Genomic DNA, 22,093 nt, shown 5'->3' with positions numbered 1-22,093 from the left:
CTTTCCTGAGGCTCAGAGATGACAAGCGTCTTGGTTACTAGGTGCCGTCCTCATGCTGTGTCCTCAGCTGGAATAGTCTCCCTTCTGCCTTCTCCTGGCTGCATGTGCTATCCATTAAATCTCTTTGGACATGCCACTTCCTGCAGGAAGCCCTTCCTGACCCTACCACTCTGGGTGAGTTCCCTCTCTGTGCCTCCTGAGCAGGCCCCTATTCACATAGAGTCACTTGAGTCCCAGAGAGCAGGGCCACTTCAGTCTTCCCTAAGTCACTATCCCCAACACCTAGCACAGGGCCTGGCACGGAGTGGGCCTCCAGTCACTGTTTATGTCCCCCCAGAATTTATATGTTGAAGTCCTTGCCGTCAATAGGATAGTAGTAGGAAATGGGGATGCTGAGGGGTGATTAGGTCATAAGGGTGGAGCCCTCATGAATGGGATTAGTACCTTATAAAAGGGACCTCAGACAGGATTCCAGTCTGCAACCTGCAAAAGGGCCTTCCCCAGAAGCCGATCCCGCAGGCACCTTGATCTCAGACTTTCGGCCCTCAGAACAGTGAGAAGTACATTTCTATTGTTGTAAGCCCCCAGCACTGTGTTATGTCTAGGGTACTGGGTTATAGCAGCTCAAAAGGACTAGAAGAGATACTATTTGTTGAACTGCTAACCTAAAATTTATTTTAATTTCAACTTTCAGATGATGGGTTTCCTTGCTTCTGGTTGGAAATTCAGCTACTGCTGTATTGTTGGAAAACAGATTTCTGTAAAAGATGATAAAGTGAAGCGCTTCACAGGAAAAACAAGATTTCCCTCTGTCATGCCACCAGGGGCTCCTAGACAGCACCCCGGCGTCTCCTCCACGGCCAGTAGCTGCCCTGAGAAACTTCTAGGAGGTGAAACTAACACGCAGCGGGAGGGGCTGACCTGTTCTGGATGGGGCAGGCTGGAACCACCTTGTACTGTGGAAGACTGAGGTTTAGTGGCCATTTCCTAGCCTTAGGTTAAGTCCTGTCTTAGATGAGGGTACGGTGAAGACTCCCCTCAGAGGAATTCCTCTCACTCTCACACCAACACACCCAGCGTATGGTGATACCAACCGGACCATGAGCAGTGTGGGCTTCCATGCACTGCGCTCCGTGCTCAGCGGATTCTTGCTCCTGCCTGGTCCTCTCCCTCCTTTCCCACTGGGAAAGCCATCGAAGTTCACCCAAGGGAGCCCAAGAAAGGGCAAAAGAGCCTCTTAAACTGCAGCCGTGAGGACATTGAGGAATCAGAACATGTCTGGATTAAATGTGCTCTTTCTGAGAACAGAGAGAAGAAAGGTTAGATATCTTTTAAATGGAAATGAATTTATTTTTATGCACACTATAAAAAAATTAAACAGTACAACAGGAATCTAGGGAGAACAAGTCCTTTCCCAGCTGGGATCCTCTAAGACTCCAGTCCTCTCCTGTTCCAGCTCTTTCAAATATGGGATCTTAGCTAATTTTAATTTTAATTTTTTTGTTTTTAATGGACTGTGTTTAATTACATTTTAATTTTAATTAAATGTTAATTAAACAAATAATAAAATAGTCATTCTTATTTAGTATTAAAGATATTCTTAATGTTCTTGAAAAATATTAAAACACAATAAAGATGTTTAAAATAAAACTGACAAAGACTGAAATAAAATGGAAAAGCAACAAAATGCTAACAGTCAATGATGGGGCTAACCGTGATTTTTTATCTCTATATACCTTTCTATTTAAAAACATTTATATCATAAATATGTATTATTGTTACATTATTAAGAAATCACTCTTTAAATCTGATACACTGAGATATAGTTGACATACAATAAACTGCACTTAGGTGTATAATTTGCTAAGTTTTAGCATGTATATACACCAATGTATCACCATAATCAAGACAAAGAACATATCTACACAACTTCACACCATATACAAAAATTAACTTAAAATAGCGCTGGAACCATAAAACTCACAGAGAAAACACAGATGCAAATCTTCATGACTTTGCATTAGGTAATGATTTCTTAGATATGACATCAAAGGTGCAAAAAAACAAAAGAAAAAAGGTAAACTGGGCTTCATCAAAATTTAAAACTTTTGTACTTCAAAGGGCACCATGAAGAAAATGAAAAGACAACAGACAGAATGGGAGAATATATCTGCAAATCATATATCTTATAAGGAGTTTGTATCCAGAATATATGAAGAACATTTACATCTCAACCATAGGACAAGCCAATTGAAAAATGGGCAAAGGATTTGAGAAGGCATTTCTCCAAAGAAGATTTACAAATGGCCAATAAGCACATGAAAATATGTTCCACACAATTAGTGATCAGGGAAATAAGATACCACTTTATACACACTAGGATGGCTAAAACAAAAAGACAGACAATAACACTTGTTGACAAGGATGAGGGAAAGAAGACACTGACTTGCAGCCAGGTTTTTACCATTGCAAATAAAGCTATGAATATTTTTGTGTACAAATCTCTCCTGGCTATCTCTTTCAAATGCAGAAGTTTTTAATTTTGATGAAGGCCAATTTATCCATTTTTTCTTTTAAAGATCTTGCTTTCTGTGTTTTATCTGAGAAATCTTTGCCTGACTGAAGATCATAAAGATCCTATGTTTTCTTCTAGATGTTTTGCAGTTTTACATTCAGGTCTATCTTTGTACCCATGGATATCCAATTGTTCCGGCACCATTTGTTGGAAAGACTCTCCCTCTAGTCCTTCAGGTGGGTCTTTCCCCATCCTTGGCTTAGTTTCCTCACATATATTCTTCGGTGCTCACTGTAATGCTCACGAGACCCCTCTGCATACTTCCAGAGTTCTTTCTCTGGGCAACTTCCTCTCCTCTTGGGCTCCCCTAGATAGCTCCAGGGTGGAGGATGGTCACCAGAAAGACCAAGCAGGATTAGAGGGTTGGAGCTTTCATCCCCACCCCCTCCCCCAACCTCCAGGGAGAAGAGAGGGGCTGAAGGTCAAGTTGATCACCAAGGGCCAATGATATCATCAATCGTGTGTATGTAATAAGGCCTCCATAAAAACACAAAACGTCAAGGGTGCAGATGAACTTCCAGATGGCCAAACACCTGGAGGTTCCCAGAGGGTGGCGCATCCAGAGAGGGCATGGAAGTTCCATGCCCCTTCCCATACCTAGCCCTATGCATCTCCTCCCTCTGGCTGTCCATCTGTATCCTTGGTAATATCCTTTATAATAAATGGGTAAACAGAAGTAAAGTGTTTTCCTGAGTTCTGAGGCCCACTCTAGCAAACTAATCAAACCCAAGGAGGCAGTCATGGGAACCCCAATTTATAGCCCATTGGTCAAAAGTATAGGTCACCACCTGAGACTTGGCATCTGAAGTGGGGGTGGTCCAGTGGGACTGAGTCTTCAAGCTGCAGGATCTGACACCATTTCCAGAATTGAATCATAGGACGCCCCCCAGCTGTGTCCGCTGGAGAATCTGGTGTCAGGGGTGTCATGTTGAGTATGTGTCAGAGCAGGCAAAACCGATTGGTTTTTCTTACCCTGTAAGACAGGCCCACAGGAGGGTAATTCCTGCCCCTCTCATTCTACCTTGGCAGGAAGTGGAAGTTCAAATGAGTTGTTTAATTGACTAGTGGATTTTGAGAACAAATAAAAGGTGGCCAAATTCTTCTGAAAGCTGTTTCCTAATTAAGTTCCAAGTCTTTAATGTTGGAGGGGAATAGTCACCCCAGCCATTGAAGGCCATGTCATCTCTACTGTCCAGAAACACAAAGCAGAGATGTTTCACACTGTATGTCTAATGAATGTTGTAAAATTGCCTCTTGGAGGTCCTAAAACCTTCCACTGATCGCTTTTCTTTTCAAAATCCTCTCAAAGTCCAAGGAAAGGGGCCTTTCTTAAACTTGTAGGTGTCAAGGGGACTAACCATCACCTACCCAAACCTTAGCCTAACACCTGCCATGTTTCCCACAGAAATAATGCACATGCATAGAATAAAACCCATTAAGATGTTCGTTTTAAGTGGTGTGCCCTAAGCCAATATTCATGGCATTTTGTCTAATTTCACATCAGAGACAACTTTTGTGTCTCGTTTCTCAGCTCTTGTTCTGTTTCCTCATTTGTCTCTCCCTTGCTTTCTTCTTGGTTCTTCCTTCTCTCCTGCCTGGTCCTCAGAGGACCCTGAGTTCATTCATAGGAATTATTTTACCCCAGCTAGGGGTTGCTAGACAGCTTTTGACTCCACCTTAGAAGCCAAAATAAAAAGCAAAGAACATTAAAACTCACCTTTATCTGGAATGCTGATGTTTTTACTTTTAATATAGTAGTATATTTGGCTGCTTATTTTGGATCTGATGGAAAATCAACCCTTAGCAGAGACAAAGGTAAACAGCCTTTGTGGATGGATTATTATGTGCTGATCTTTTACAAATAATAGATACATAGAATGAGAAATCCTCGTGGAGCAAAATCATAAATGAACCTCCCCTTATAACCATCCTGTTGGGCTAGTTCTTCAACCTGAGGTCAGGTTGACCTTAGGATTTGCCTGTCCACTGGCTTGACCTCAGATCATGGTCCAGAATACCAAGGAGCCTCGACATATGGCCCAGGCTGGTCTCGAACCCCTGCCTCAGCCTCCCAAAGTGGTGGGATTACAGGCGTGAGCCTCCACACTCAGCCAAAATGAATATTCTTAAGACTCAGGGTATAATTTCTGAAGAAAATTGTGCCAATTTACACTCTTACCAGCTATGTGTGAGGGTTTCTGTTTTAGTTCTCCTTGGCATTCTTTGAGGATACTTTAAAAATCTTTGCTGTAAATCCAATTAAATCTCTTTCTTTTGTAAATTGTCCAGTCTTGGGTATGTCTTTATCAGCAGCATGAAAATGAACTAATACAGTAAATTGGTACCAGTAGAGTGGGGCGTTGTTGAAAAGACACCCAAAAATGTGGAAGCGACTTTGGAATTGGGTAATAGGCAGAAGTTGGAACTGTTTGGAGGGCTCAGAAGAGGACAAAAAAATGTGGGAAACTGCAACTTTCTAGAGACTTGAATGGCTTTGACAAAAGTGCTGCTAGTGATATGAACAATAAGGTCCAGGCTGAGGTGGTCTCAGATGGAGATGAGGAACTTGTTGGGAACTGGGGAAAAGATGACTCTTGTTATGTTTTAGCAAAGAGAGTGGTGGCATTTTGCCCCACCCTAGAGATTTGTGGAACTTTGAACTTGAGAGAGATGATTTAGGGTATGTGGCAGAAGAAATTTCTAAGCAGCAAAGCATTCCAGAGGTGCTATTAAAGGTGCTGTTAAAGGCATTCAGTTTCCTGGGCCAGGCTCAGGGCTCCCATGCTCTGTGCAGCCTAAAAACTTGGTGCCCTGGGTCCCAGCCACTCCAGCTGTGGCTGAAAGGGGCCAATGTAGAACTCAGGCCGTGGCTTCAGAGGGTGCAAGGCCCAAGCCTTGGCAGCTTCCATGTGGTGTTGAGCCTGCGAGTGCAAAGAAGTCAAGAACTGGGGTTTGGGAACCTCCGCCTAGATTTCAGAAGATGTATGGAAACACCTGGATATCCAGGCAGAGGTTTGCTTCAGGGGCGGGTGCTCATGGAGAACCTCTGCTAGGGCAGTGCAGAAAGGAAATGTGGGGTCAGAGCCTCCACACAGAGTCCCTATGGGGGCACTGCCTAGTGGAGTTGTGAGAAGAGGGCCACTGTCTTCCAGACCCCAAAGTGGTAGATCCACCAACAGCTTGCACCATGCACCTGGAAAAGCCACAGACACTCAATTCCAGCCTGCAAAGGCAGCCAGGATGGGGGCTATACCCTGCAAAGCCACAGGGGTGGAGCTGCCCAAGACCATGGGAATCCACCTCTTGCATCAGCATGACCTGGATGTGAGACATGGAGTCAAAGGAGATCATTTTGGAGCTTTATATGACTGCCCTGCTGGATTTCAGACTTGCATGGGGCCTGTAGCCTTTTTGTTTTGGCCAATTTCCCCCATTTGGAATGGTTGTATTTATCCAATGCCTGTACTCCTATTGTATCCATGGAGGAAATTAACTTGCATTCGATTTGACATGCTTATAGGTAGAAGGGACTTGCCTTGTCTCAGATAAGACTTTGGACTGTGGACTTTTGAGTTAATGCTGAAATGAGTTGAGACTTTGGGGGACTGTTGGGAAGGCATGATTGGTTTTGAAATGTGAAGATACGAGACTTGGGAGGAGCCAGGGGCAGAATGATATGGTTTGGCTCTGTGTCCCCACCCAAATCTCATCTTGTGGCTCCCATAATTCCCATGTGTTGTGAGAGGGACCTGGTGGGATACGATTGAACCATGGGGGCAGGTCTTTCCCATGCTGTTCTCATGATAGTGAATGGGTCTCATGAGATCTGATGGTTTTAAAAATGGGAGTTTCTCTACACAAGCTCTCTCTTTGCTTGCTGCCATCCACGTAAGATGTGACTTGCTCCTCCTTGCCTTCTGCCATGATTATGAGGCCTCCCCAGCCATGTGAAATTGTAAGTCCAATAAACCTCTTTCTTTTGTAAATTGCCCAGTCTCCCAGTCTTGGGTATGTTTTTATCAGAAGCATGAAAACAGACTAACACACGTGTGTGTGTGTGTGTGTGTGTGTGTGTGTGTGTGTTCCTTTTATACATTTAGGAATCTATTCTAAGATAACAATAAAAACTAACAGGCCAGGGCCAGGTGCAGTGGCTCAAACCTCGAATCTCAGCACGTTGGGAGCCAAGATGAGAGGAGCTTGAGCTCGGGAGTTTGAGACCAGCTTGGGCAACATAATGAGACCTCATCTTTACTAAAAATAAATATAAAAAATTAGCCAAGCTTGGTGGTGCAGACTTGTAGTCCCAGCTACTAGGAAGGCTGAGGTGGAAGAATCACTTGAGCCTGGGAGGTCAAGGATACAGTGAGCTGTGATTGCACCACTGCACTCCAGCCTGGATGACAGAACAAGAACTTGTCTTAAAAATAAATAAGTAACAAAAATGTGTGTAAAAATACTTTTTTAAGTATTATTTACCCTTGTGAAAAATTGGAAATAGCTAAATTCCTAACATTAGGGAATTGGTAACACAAATAACAGGAAAACCATCTCCTAAATAGTATCATTCATTGAAACTAATGTTTACAAAGAGTCTTTAACAACATGAAAGAATTCTTCAGCTATAATGCTATGCATTTTTTAAAAGGCAGGATAAAAGGCATTTTTTTGTAAACTCAGAAAATTTCAAATGCCAATTGTAATCATCTTTGGATAGTAGAATTGTAGATTATTTTTATTTTCTTTATTATTTTCTGTACTTTCCAAAACATGTATGTATTTTTGTCATAGTCAGAATAAAAATACTATGTGTAAAAATACAGTCCTTCCTGGAAGCAGGAGAATGGGCGTCATTCTTTCTAGTCTTGTGGTTCACATAGAGCCTCCATGGTCTTCATTTCAGATTGCACAAATTCCAGGCAGATCCAAAAATTCTCTCCCAAGCAGCCTCAGTTTATCTCATCAGAGATGAACATTCTATAGTTTTAACCTAAAGATAAAATGGAAGCATTCATTTTACAACAAACTATTCAAAGTGTAAGAACAGATTCTTATTCCAGGTTGATTAGCATTTCCTAAATCCTCTTTCTTTCTTTCTAGACTTGCTGCGCCCTCCCCAGGATTTGGAGATGGCCTCCTGGACTTAGGAGCATCTAGATTCCAGCAGATATCCTAAAGTTTGGGAAATACTTTTACTTATAAATTCAGCAAAGAGAACATTGGAATGCGTCAAAAGAAACTTTTACTAATTTATCAGTCAGCCATAGCAACATAACATACAACCACAAAATCTCAGTGACACATCCTAACAAGCATGCATTTTGCTCATGCATCTGTTTATTGGCTGGAGGGCCATCTGATACAGGCTGAGCTTGGCTGAATAGCTCTAAGCTGCAAATTGGGATCAGATCTTAATCCACATATCCTTTATTCTCCTTGGACCAGTGGGCAAGCTTGGCATGTTTTTCTCATGATGGTGGCAAAGGCCTGAAAAAATAAGCCTAACCATGCAAACACATATTAAGTCCTGCTTGCGTATCTGTTAACAGCCCATTGACCAAACAAGTCACAGGGTGAGCCCAAAGCTGAGGAACAAGTAAGATCTGCCTCTAGTGGCAGGAACTGCAAAGTCACATGGGTAGAGGTGTGAACACAGGAAAGAGTGAGGAATCGGGGCCAATAAATCAATCTATCACAACCAGTAAAGAAGGAAAAACAAATAAAAATGCAAACATGGAAGGTGAAAGTTAATTTACCAAGAGCAGACTCCTCAACCAAAATCTTTTTTTTTTTTTTAATTTCCATAGGTTATTGGGGAACAGGTAGTTTTTGGTTACACAAGTAAGTTCTTTAGTGGTAGTTTGTGAGATTTTGGTGCATCCATCACCCAATGCAGTATACACTGCACCTTATTTGTAGTCTTTTATCCCTCATCCCCCTTCCCATCCTTTTCCCCTGAGTCCCCAAAGTCCATTGTGTCATTCTTATGCCTTTGTATCCTCATAGCTTATCTCACACTTATGAGTGAGAACATATGATGTTCAGTTTTCCATTCCTGAGTGGCTTCACTTAGAATAATACTCTCCAATCCCATCCAGGTCGCTGCAAATGCCATTAACTCATTCCTTTTTACGGCTGAGTAGCATTCCATTGTATATATATACCACAGGTTCTTTATCCACTTGTTGATTGATGGGCATTTGGGTTGGTTCCATGTTTTTGCAATTATGAATTGTGCTGCTATAAACATGTGTACAAGTATATATAATGCCTTATTTTCATATAATGCCTTATTTTCTTCTGGGTAGATACCCAGTAGTAAGATTGTTGGATCAAACTGTAGTTCTACTTATAGTTCTTTAAGGAATCTCCACACTGTTTTCCATAGTGGTTCAACCAAAATCTAATGACAGCTCCTGTTCCTAGTTACCTTCTCAACAGCTCTGTTGCAACCCAGCCCCCAGATCCCCAGAACTTCAAGCATTTCTTCTACCCATCTCTTTCAGAGGAGAGACTGCAGCCAGAGATCACCTTGATAGGTTATCAGGTAATGGACATCATCCTAGGGAGAAGATGGATTCCTTGGCTTTACTCTACAGAGGAACACCAGAGGTTGACGCCTCTCCCAGCCTTCTAACCCAGTCCAGAAGGAGGCTTGATATGGTTTGGCTGTGTCCCCACCCAAATCTTATCTTGAATTGTAGCTCCCATAATCCCCATGTGTCATGGGAGGGATCTGGTGGGAAGTAATTGAATCATGGGGGAGGGTTTTTCTCATGCTGTTCTCATGATAATGAATAAGTCTCACGAGAGCTGATGGTTTTTTAAAAGGCAGTTTCCCTACACATGCTCTCTTGCCTGCCACTATGTAAGGGGTGCCTTTGCTCCTCCTTTGCCTTCCGCCATGATTGTGAGGCCTCCTTAGCCATGTGAAACTGTGAGTCCGTTAAACCTCTTTTTCTTTATAAATTACCTAGTCTCAGGTATTTCTTCACAGCAGTATGAAAATGGACTAATACAGGCCTCAAGGCCATCAGTCTGCCTGCACTCCTAAGCCCCTTCGTAGTGATAAGGAAACAGGTCTGGAGGGTCATCTCTCCAGTCTTTCCTGGAGGCAGAAGCCTGAACTACATGTTAGGTTCCTTCTAAGTGGGAGACTGGTGGATTCTATTATCACTGAAGGGGCCACCATTCATCTGAAACACAAAAAAGAGCATTCACTAATTGCCTTAGAATATGCTAAATGCAGCCTAAAAGCAACTTACTTCTCCTCCTCTTCCTCCCCTTCCTCTTCATCCTCCTTTTCAAGCCATCTGTGAAGCAGACCTGAACCTTCAACAAAGGCCCTGAACCAACCCATCCACACTGCTGGGGGCCCCGGGATGCACCAGAGTAATGATTTGCATTCCGACTTTATACTTGTGTCACTCATAAAAGTCAGGTGTTCCACCTTCTGCTGAGAAACACAGGGGTTCAGAGTGCAGATCTTTGGAGTCCGAAAGACCTGGAAGCCTGTCTCCCAATTTTTACTTACAAAGTGACGTTAGACAAATGGGTTAACTCCTCAGGTTCCTCCTTGGTAAAATAGGGACAACAATAGTAGCTACCTCCTAGGACAGTTGCATGGATATTGTGAGATAAAATCTCAAAGTGCTTAGGACAGTGCCTGCCACATCGTAATGCTCAATAAAGTTTGGTTATAATGATGAGGGGCTGTGGCAGGAGGATTGCTCGAGCTCAAGAGTTCGAGGCTGCAGTGAGTTATGATTGTACCACTGCAATCCAGCCTGGGTGACACAGCGAGACCCTGTCTCTAAAAAAATGATAAAATAATAATAATAACAACAATTTGATGGGAAAACTATTATCTCCAAGCTGGAAGATACCCAATCCTTGTGAAATCTAAGGAGCAGGCACCCTGCATCACACATCTCATGTCTACAGAATTTAAAACGCTTAAAAGACTGGACTCACCTTGAAGATGGAAGGACAGTGTTTGGGTCAGTTTGGAGTTATCCACTCCAGGGTACTCAAACGTTATAATAAAGATTTTTGTGGTCTGAGCAGGAATATGCAAAATCGCAGGTGTTGGTGGCCAGTGAACTTAAATGCGAAACCACAATCACCTAGCGATAAGCCAGGAACACCTGCTGGTATCTGTTAGATGCCAACACGCGGTGTAAAGCAGCTCTTTCCTTCTGCATCCTTGGTTGAATCAACTTAAAATCTTTCATGCAACTGAATAAGATGCTAGTTGCCATCACAACTCCACCTTAAATTGTGCCTTCTTTTGGTACATTCAATGTGTTTCCAATATATTTCCAAGGCCCCTTGGTTGCATTTGATAAGGATGTGTTGACTGTTTATACTGTGGCAGATGTTTTGGGCATGTAAAAGACAGAAAGAAAGAATGAAAATAGGCATTTTTTGAGTTCCTGCTAGGATAAACAACCTTATGGTTATTTATAACGCCCCTGCCCTACTTTGTTTAAGGGTGGATCCAGAGAAAGTTAATTTGTGTAACTAGGATTAAGGGGGTAAAATGGAAATACTGATGCTTTGTATATGAAAAAAGGAGTGAGAGACCCAGAAGAGGGGGTCCCACACTGGGCAGAGGCAACTTCCTGAAGAGGCATGAGGCTGAGATGAACAGGTGGGACCAGGGAAGGGAAGGGGAGGAGGGAATAAAGAGGAGGCAAAGGGGCTGTGAGGAGAGAATTTGAGCAGAGCAGAGCCAATTAAGGTGAGAGTGGGATGAAGCCCACTTGATCATGGTGGACAAGGTTTTTAATGTGCTGCTGGATTCGGTTTCCCAGTATTTTATTGAGGATTTTTGCATCAATGTTCATCAAGGATATTGGTTTAAAATTCTCTCTTTTTTTTTTTTCCCACAGCCAATATCATACTGAATGGGCAAAAACTGGAAGCATTCCCTTTGAAAACTGGCACAAGAGAGGGATGCCCTCTCTCACCACTCCTATTCAATATAGTGTTGGAAGTTCTGGCCAGGGCAATTAGGCAGGAGAAGGAAATAAAGGGTATTCAATTAGGAAAAGAGGAACTCAAATTGTCCCTGTTTGCAGACGACATGATTGTATATCTAGAAAACCCCATTGTCTCAGCCCAAAATCTCCTTAAGCTGATAAGCAACTTCAGCAAAGTCTCAGGATACAAAATCAATGTACAAAAATCACAAGCATTCTTATACACCAATAACAGACAAACAGAGAGCCAAATCATGAGTGAACTCCCATTCACAATTGCTTCAAAGAGAATAAAATACTTAGGAATCCAACTTACAAAGGACGTGAAGGACCTCTTCAAGGAGAACTACAAACCACTGCTCAATGAAATAAAAGAGGATACAAACAAATGGAAGAACATTCCATGCTCATGGGTAGGAAGAATCAATATCGTGAAAATGGCCATACTCCCCAAGGTAACTTATAGATTCAATGCCATCCCCATCAAGCTACCAATGACTTTCTTCACAGAATTGGAAAAAACTGCTTTAAAGTTCATATGGAACCAAAAAAGAGCCCGCATCACCAAGTCAATCCTAAGCCAAAAGAACAAAGCTGGAGGCATCATGCTACCTGACTTCAAACTATACTACAAGGCTACAGTAACCAAAACAGCATGGTACTGGTACCAAAACAGAGATACAGATCAATGGAACAGAACAGAGCCCTCAGAAATAACGCCGCGTATCTACAACTATCTGGTCTTTGACAAACCTGAGAAAAACAAGCAATGGGGAAAGGATTCCCTATTTAACAAATGGTGCTGGGAAAACTGGCTAGCCATATGTAGAAAGCTGAAACTGGATCCCTTCCTTACACCTTATACAAAAATTAATTCAAGATGGATTAAAGACTTAAATGTTAGACCTAAAACCATAAAAACCCTAGAAGAAAACCTAGGCATTACCATTCAGGACATAGGCATGGGCAAGGACTTCATGTCTAAAACACCAAAAGCAATGGCAACAAAAGCCAAAATAGACAAATAGGATCTAATTCAACTAAAGAGCTTTTGCACAGCAAAGGAAACTACCATCAGAGTGAACAGGCAACCTACAAAATGGGAGAAAATTTTCGCAACCTACTCATCTGACAAAGGGCTAATATCCAGAATCTACAATGAACTCAAACAAATTTACAAGAAAAAACAAACAACCCCATCAAAAAGTGGGCAATGGATATGAACAGACACTTCTTAAAAGAAGACATTTATGCAGCCAAAAGACACATGAAAAAATGCTCATCATCACTGGCCGTCAGAGAAATGCAAATCAAAACCACAATGAGATACCATCTCACACCAGTTAGAATGGCAATCATTCAAAAGTCAGGAAACAACAGGTGCTGGAGAGGATGTGGAGAAATAGGAACACTTTTACACTGTTGGTGGGACTGTAAACTAGTTCAACCATTGTGGAAGACAGTGTGGCGATTCCTCAGGCATCTAGAACTAGAAATACCATTTGACCCAGCCATCCCATTACTAATCATGCTGCTATAAAGACACATGCACACGTATGTTTATTGCGGCACTATTCACAATACCAAAGACTTGGAACCAACCCAAATGTCCAACAATGATAGACTGGATTAAGAAAATGTGGCACATATACACCATGGAATACTACGCAGCCATAAAAAATGATGAGTTCACGTCCTTTGTAGGGACATGGATGAAATTGGAAATCATCATTCTCAGTAAACTATCGCAAGGACAAAAAACCAAACACCACATGTTCTCACTCATAGATGGGAATTGAACAATGAGAACACAAGGACACAGGAAGGGGAACATCACACTCTGGAGACTGTTGTGGGGTGAGGGGAGGGGGGAGGGATAGCATTAGGAGATATACCTAATGCTAAATGACAAGTTAATGGGTGCAGCACACCAGCATGGCACATGTATACATATGTAACTAACCTGCACATTGTGCACATGTACCGTAAAACTTAAAGTATAATAATAATAATAATAATAATAATAAAGGTGAGAGTGGGGACGCTGTGCTCTCGAGTGAGATGTAACCCCCTCCCGTGTCTCCACCTGGGATCTTCTTTTCCTGCTCAGCAAGTTGAACATGCGCAGTGTGCAGAGACGGGCTTCGAGGAGAGAACAGCAGGCCTGGGGCACAGGCCATGTTTTCATTTACCTAGAGCTCTGCTATCACAGGGTTTGAGAGCTCATTTCCAAAACTCTGGTGTAGAAAATATGCCTCGGCCTGCAAACAGTTATGTGAGTAAATTGTATATGTTTAGGTGAGGAGACTTGGGAACTGGTGGGAGGGGGTCATTACTATAAAAGACAGAAACCCCATTTCTCTCCCCTTCCCAAAAATCCATGCTTCCTCTCCTTTGGCTGGATCTGCTGAGGGTACCTTGAGAATTTTTTTTTTTTGAGACAGGGTGTCACTCTGTTGCCCAGGCTGGAGTACAGTGATGCCATCACAGCTCACTGCAGCCTCGACCTCCTGAGTTCAAGGAACTCTCTCATCTCAGCCTTCCCAGTAGCTGGACTACAGATGTGCACTACCACATCTGGCTAATGTTTGTATTTTTGTATTTTCTTGTAGAGACACAGTTTTGCCATGTTGCTCAGGCCAGTCTTGAACTCCTGAGCTCAAGCAATCTGCCAGCCTCGACCTCCCAAAGTGCTGGGATTAGAGACGTGAGCCACCGCACCCGGCTGGGGAATATTTTTGACAGGTGGAAAATTTTTCAGGGTTGACTTAGCGGACCCTCACACAAAAGGCACCAAAGCAGGAAGCAAGTAAAAGTTCACATCCTCTTTTCTGCTCCAGAAAAGATGAACTATGTCTGACTACCTGATGGAAAAATCCTTTCATTTTTGATTGTATGAGGGAAACACTAACTGCCTTCAGAAAGGAACTCAACACTTCAGTGGCCCAAGACAATAGAAGTTGGATCCTCATCCTCCATCAGCCTGATGTGGTGCTCCTGGTGAGCATATGGCTGGCTTCCACGTGGTGATTCAGGCACTCAGGCTCCTGCCATCCTGCAGACCTGCCATTCCTAGTGCCTCAAAGTCCCCTGCACCCAAACTGCAGAATAAAAGAGAGAGTACGGCAAAAACCCACCCACTTCTTAAAGGCCCAATCCCAGAAGTGACACACATCTCTCCACTTCCATCCCACTAACAAGAATTCATGACGTGGTCACATCCAGATAGAAAGAAGGCTGGAAAATATAAACCTTATTCCTGTTGGGATAGCAACAATTCCACACTGTGGAAAGGGAAGCTTAAATTTTTGGTAAATAGTTGGGTGCATAACATGTATGCCTGTTAATACATAGTTTTATTTCTTTTTACCTATTTCACTTCTCTCCAACAAGAGTTCCACAAGAGCAGGGATTTTATTTTGTTCACTGGAGAATCCCCAGTTAGTGATGATGCCTGAACTGAGCTTTGAAGGAGTTATCCAGGTGCAGAGGCTGGAGAGAGGCAGGCCATGCCAAGGGGGTGGATGGCAGGAAGTGTCGGGTGTGGTATGTTCTGAGTGTTGCAGTCGTCTGCTCTGGCAAGACAGGAGTGGAGTCTGGGCCATGGCATGGCAGGCTCTGAATGGGCAGGGCCCTGGCCTCACAGTAAGGCATTGAAATGGATCCTTAAACACCATAAGACCCAGAAACTCCACTCCTAGATAGTTAACACAAAACAAACGAAAACGTAGGCCCCCACAAAAACCTGTACACAAGTGTCCATGGCAGCACTATTCATAATCGCCAAAAGGCAGAAACAACCAAAATGTTCATCAGCTGATGAATGGGTAAACACAATGTGGCACAGCAACACCATGAAATGCCAATTAGCCATGAAAAAGAATAAAATACAGATACATGTTATAGTGCAGGCCAGCCTTGAACACATTGTGCTAAATGAAAGAAACCAGACACAAAAGACTGCATATTGTGTGATTCTGCTAATATAAAATATGCAGAATAGGCAAACCCGTAGAGGAAGAAGTAGATTAGTGGTTGTCTGGGGCTGGGGGGAAGGCAGATTGGGGAGTGAGTGCTAATGGATGAATGGTTTCTTTTTTGAAGTAATGAAAACGTGGAATTAGCTAGTGATGACGATTATACAACCAAGTGACTACACTAAAGACAACAGAATTGTATACTTTTCTTTTTGAGACAGGGTCTCTCTCCGTCACCCAGGCTGGAGTACAGTGGTGTGATCTCAACTCACAATAGCCTAGACTCCCAAGTTCATGCCATCCTCCCAGCTCAGCCACCTGAGTAGCTGGGACTACATGCGTGCATGACCACGCCCGGCTAACTTTTGTATTTTTTGTAGAGACGGGGTTTCCCCATGTTGCCAAGGCTGGTCTCGAATTCCTGGACTCAAGCAATCCATCCACCTAGGCTTCCCAAAGTGCTGGGATTACAGGCATGAGCCACCGTACCCAGGCTGAATTGTACTTTTCAAGGGTGGACTCTGTGATATTTGAATTATATATTAATGAAGATATTCAGTGAAGCTGTTGTTTTAAAATCTATCTTTAAGCCAATGGGAAAGCATGGAAGGGTTTTAAGCAGGTGATGGTGAGGCCGTCAGGTGTCACACTGGTGGTGATGTCATCAGTGGATTCAGCAGTAAGAAGAACAGAGACTGGTGACCTGGGTGAGACTTAAGCCAGAGCTGAGCTAAGGCAGGGGTGTCTGGGATGGAGAGAACACGGGGACTTGAGACAGGACAGGAAGGTGGAAGCAAGGGGAGACGGTGATGGACTTGGTGACAGCTCCACATTTTTACCAATGGGGCTGAGCTGGGCTAATGAGTAGCTGGTGGAGGGGAAATCTCCTAGAGTTAACGCTGGGTCAAAGGTGGAAAAAATAGAGAAGGCACAGAACCAGCTTAGCCGCTCTCCCTGTAAAACCCCATCTACCAAGCTGGCCAAGCAAAACCTGCACAGGACATAAGAAGTGCCAGGCCTGCTTCTTGTCCAATTGTGTGCAGTTGAGGAGTCGCTGGGTCAGTCATGCTGCTGGCTCAGGGATCCACCTCCTGGGTGTTTGTCTTTTCAGCAACAGAACATGAAGCAAGTTTTCAAGGTTCTTGACTCGCCTGTCCCAGCAGCAGTGCCACTCCTAGCAACCTGGGTTGTGCAACGTTGGCTGCTGGCTTTGGGGCTCCTTGACATTTTGTCATTTAAAAAAATTAATAAATAATTGCACACATTTAAAAGCTATTTTTGTGTCCTTGGGATGTCTCCCACTGAAGGAGAGGGTGATATTTTGCAAGTTAGTTTCCCCGGTTGCAAGAACCTTGGAAACTTTCTCCATGTTTTGGTGCTGAAAAGGCAAACTCCCTAGAGGTTAATTCTTTTTTATTTCATTTCTTTATAGAAATGGAGTGTTGTTATGTTGCCCAGGCTAGTCATGAACTCCTGGCCTCAAGTGTTCCTCCCACCTCAGTCTCCCAAAGTATTGGGATTACAGGCATGAGCCACTGAACTCAGCCAAGAAGGTGAATTCATTACCTGATTAGTGATTTGGGTAATGAATTTGGTACCTGCCAAATTTGATATCCTGTCCTATACCAAACTCTACAACTCAGGTGGGTTACGCAAACACCTGCTCTGCAGCAGGGATCAAGGAATGTAGAATGGATAGAACATGATCCATGTCCTCAGGAAGCTCACAGGCTGGTGGGAGAGAATAACTCTGAGGCAGATGGGTGCAAAGTTATGGAAATGTGGTAACAGAGGCCTGTGAGGTACATCCAACCTGAGAGGCGGGGAGTGGCTTCCAGCCTTGGGCTCCTCCATGGTCTGTGGGCCCTGAGGCTGGCCTCATGGCCATCATCTCATGGTGTAACTTCTCTTGACTGGGAGAACCCAGGGGGCATTGCAGAACTGGAAGGCAGGGGAGGAGGAGCTGGGATGTTGGGGAAACCCCAAACAAAGAAGACGTTTCAGGTAAAATCCCAAATGCAAGAACAGGAAAGTCAAATCTAGGGTTACTTTTGGGGGATATTGACTATGAAGGGCCCCAAAATGAGCCTCTGATGGTACTAATGTTCTATATTTTGATTTGGGTAGTAGTTACAGGTGTGTGTGTATGTGTGTGTGTGTGTATGTGTGTGTGTGTGTGTGTGTGTGTGTCTTGAGGGCTATGTCAAAAAATGAGACAAAACAAAACTCTAGAACTGCTAAGACAACTGGATTATTCATTATATTTTTTCCACAACACAAAAAATTATTCACCTTGTATTTCCCATTTACAAGTGTTTTCATCTTTGTGATCTCATTCATTTCTCTTAAAACTCAAATTAACTAGGACTCATATTTTATGCCAGAAACTCAAGTTGAAGTAGGTTAGATAACTTGCCCAAATCTTAGAAAGTAGCAAAGCCAGGATTTGAGGGAGTTGTCCTAGCTCCTACTCCAGCTTTATTCTCATTATTCCAAGCTAGTTTAAAAACCTGGAGTCATTAATTTCATATTCTAACCGCAGGAATTTAAGATCAAAGTTTGTGCAAAGAGGGAAGAAGCACCTCTTACCTGCTTCTAACGCAAACTCCTTTCAATTCAGTTCATCCAAGCCTCTATCTACCACGTGTTCCTGGCAACATGGTGTGGGTACACCAGCCACACCTTTCAACACCTCATGGTCTAACGGAGGAGACAGGTTGTGTGCTAGTCTGGGCGTGGTGGAAGCAGGGTATGACACAGGTGCTATGTAGGAGATACGAGGGGCGATGTGAAGACAAATGAGGCAGCCATGGCTTCAGCTGGCATTAATCTTATTCCCAGGATACTCAACTATCTAGAGGACCAAGCTGGGTGGCTGCCACACCAGCTATCCTTGTGGCTCAGCTCCTGAGGAAACTGGTTCTATGCATTTCCCATGGCCCAGCCTGGGAAACCGAGGGAGCCCTGGTGCTTTACCCAGCTCCTTTTTTGGAAGGCATGTGTTAACTGTGGCGATGTTGACCCTGGTTCCTTCTGAGGTTGTGGGGCATTGGCTAGAAGATGAAGGAAAACACTGAATTTCATTGACAAAGTGCAAGGCTCTGAGATTTCTGCCTGATCATAGTCCCAAAGAGGCCAACCTTTGAGCCTGAATGGCAGGAGATCAACAGACCCAGATCTTTCCATGGGGGCTGCTAGTATGAAAGAAAGAGCATGTGCATAACCGCAGTGAAACTAGGTGCAGGCTGGCTCTGCCATTCACCACCACTGTGACCCAAGTCTTCCTCTCCTCATCTGTTGCCTGGGGATAATAATGCCTGCCTCACAGGGCTCCTCTGAGAATGAAATGAGAGCTCCCACGTGAAATGCCTCGTGCATGGTGCTGTTACCCATTGGTATTGCATTCCCGCCATGAGGAGATGGTCAGAGCTTCTCTAAAAGCTGGAGTGGATTCCTTTGGTATCACATTCACATAAACATCCCTCTTTAGGCCGCCCTCTTTGAAAATGACTTCATGCTCCTTAAACGCTAGACTTGTCTATTTAAATCCCAGGACAGGATGTCTTTGCCCTCAGAAACTTGTGTGAGCTCTGAGGTGATCTTGCTGCCCAGAAAAGGGTACATTTCACTGACGGTCACCTTGTTCCACTGCATTGATGAGATGGAGCTGAAACAGCGACGTTAGGTGATCCCAGGTCAGATTCTCTTTTTAGCCTGCCCTGCAGCCTCCGGGCACAGAGGCGCCAGCTCACGCAGTTCCACCATGGAAGTGGTATTTGGTTCCTTAAAGTAGAAGAGCTCAAGAGGGGGTCAGTGAAGAACAGAGACCTGGGGGGAGCAGCCACAGGACAGGAAAAGCTTACGGGCTCCAGGCCCACCCTCTGCCTTCAGAAAGGGACTTCCCTATACCCTTTAGAGCAAATGATAATCCATTCTTTTGAAATGAAAAAGCCTCAGGAGAAAGCAAACCCCAACACTCCCACACACTCCCCACCAGATAAGTGTGTCCAACTTAAATGTCTTGTGCTGTCCCTTAACCCTGGGGTCCCTTGCTTGGTATGAAAAGCAGGTGACCTTATTTTTTTTATTGAGATGGGGAGCCCGTTGCCCAGGTTGGAGTGCAGTGACACCACCACGGCTCATTGTAGCCTCGAACTCCTGGGCTCAAGCAATCCTCCTGCCTCAGCCTCCTGAGTAGCTGGGGCTACAGGTGCACACCACCACACCTAGCTAATTTTTTAATTTTTTTGTAGGGATGGGGTCTCACTTCGTTTCCCAGACTGCCCGCAAACTCCTGGTCTCAAGCAATCCTCTCATCCCAGCCCCCTCAAAATGCCAAGATTACAGACATGAGCCACTGCACCCTGCCAGGTGACCTTTTTTGAGTAGCATTAAATTGCCATTCAGTCTTTTGTTCTCCAGGCTGCAAAACCCCAGTCCTCTTTGAAATAAGAGGTCTTATTACCCAACCCCTCTGTCTCCACATTTTCCATGCCTTTCTTGGATTGTGCAGCCAGTAAGAGACTTAGAAAACAAGTGTCTAATATCCGAGGGAAGAAACATAAGCCAGGTGTCTATCATCTTAGGAGAAATAAAGTAGTGATTGTCTACTTAATTATCAGGAGAAAATGCTAATCTGGCCTTTCGGATCATGTTAATGCATCTGTCTCTTTTTTCTTCCCAGGAGAAAAAAACAGTTTTGCCTTTAAAAACAGGATTTAATACAGCAGGAGCTGAATTCTGGACCTAAAGATGAGGTGGGATTAAAAAAGGAAAATTCACATGCACGAAAATTAACTAATTTGGTATTTCAGGATCACAAATTACTAACAATTGTGTGCAGTCTGGCTCAGCTTGAAAAACCTCCAGTGAGCAGCCTGCCAGAGAGGAGCAATCTCTTCACTTTCTCAATCCAGATTTTAAAGTGTTTAAAGGATCCAGATTTTGTTTTCCCGTGTGCCTTAGGACCCACAGGGCCGTGGCCCTGATTTGTTTTGTAACCTCTGTGAGGGCCAGCTCTAATCTTAGCACAATGGGTTTCCTTGGATCAAGGTGACCTCCCTGCACAAATGTTTTTCTTGTCTGCGTGCTCCTGGCTCCCTGGCCTCCCATCTTATATAACCTCTTTTATCTGTGCACACGTGCTTGGTAAGGGAACAGCCTTCTGGACACAACTAATCTCTCAGTCGGTCCTAGGTCCCCTTGAGATTATGGTGGCGGATTATATTTTGGGTTTGTGGAGCTATTTTCCCGATGGCACATTCACATCTCTGATTTCACCTTCCTGAAACGTTTTTGTTTGAGAGATGCAGTGTTTCATCACTTAATCCTTTGGCCCCAGCCTCAATTTTCTTGTCTCTGAAATGAGGCAGCTTAACTAGAGTGAGCTTTTTTGGATCAGCCCATTAGAGGCAGCACTGGCATCAGGACCAACAGCTCTCATCTTTGGAAGATGTGCTGCCAACTCACCTTCCAGGATCCTGAACTCCATTCTGCTTTAAGTTTGCTTTCCTTCAAGTCTACTTACCTCCAGAAAACTCCCAAAAAACCCATCCTGTTTCCCAAATTCCTCTCTACTGCCCAAGTTATCCCAGGAACTTACTCTACACTCGTGCTTTCCTAAGAAGCAGGAGGCCCTCCCTCAGAATCCCCTCTATGACAGTGGGTGACTCTCCTGCGCCCTTCCCCACCCAGGGCTCTCAGGGCCTCCTTCCTGCAGCTCCAGGCCTCATCTTCAAGATACCCTCAAAGGAAGGGTCACATTCTGGTCCTGCCCCTCCCAGATCTGATCTTGGCTGGGTAGGGGCTTCCTTTGGCTCCGAAGCCACAGCCAAGCCCTGACTCTTCTGGTTCCAGAACAGGCTTTGGCTCTGGGCCTAAGACAGCAGGTCACACACCTCCCAGGAGCCCAAGGGAATGGGCCCTTCCCATGTGCTGCATGAAACCCCAGTTAGGAACATAATCCTGTTCTGTAATGTTGACAAGCAAGGGCGAGCTTCCAGAGGCCATCATGCTGTTGCCAGCAGGACAGTCCAGTGAGTTGATCAACACAAGATCATCTGGGGCCCCTGCCTTCTCCTATAGGTCTGCCAATCAAGACCAATGTCTTTTGTCTTCTGTTCCCTCTAATTCATCACACACACACACACACACACACACCCACAGGCACACATGTGCACACACAGACACACACACACATATGCACGTGCCCACAGTGTGCTAGTACAATGCCCTCAATGAGGCTCGGAAGACTGTGCTGACTTAGAGTCTTTGAGTTCCAAGAGAAAGTATTGATACAGTGTTAAGATCAGGGTTAGCCTTTTCCTCTACTGCCATTTGGGGTACCTGAAGTTCCACCATTAGATACTCATTCCTTTTGGCCTCAAAGTTCTCGCAGTCTTCAGAGGCCCCTGCTCCCCAAGTTAGTTATAAGTAGCTGGGGAAAGGGCTGTCATTGGCCTCCGGCACCAGTGTTGGCTCTGGATTAATTTTTCAGATGCTTTGGTAGAGTGGAAACAAAGTCCTGGAGAATGGAAAGCAAAAAAGGCCTGCATGAG

The sequence above is a fragment of the Pongo pygmaeus genome, chromosome 14, assembly GCF_028885625.2.
Source record: "Pongo pygmaeus isolate AG05252 chromosome 14, NHGRI_mPonPyg2-v2.0_pri, whole genome shotgun sequence".
In the NCBI taxonomy this organism is placed as follows: Eukaryota; Metazoa; Chordata; class Mammalia; order Primates; family Hominidae; genus Pongo; species Pongo pygmaeus.
The sequence above is the reverse complement of the archived record's forward strand: the minus strand, read 5'-3'. Positions refer to the sequence as shown.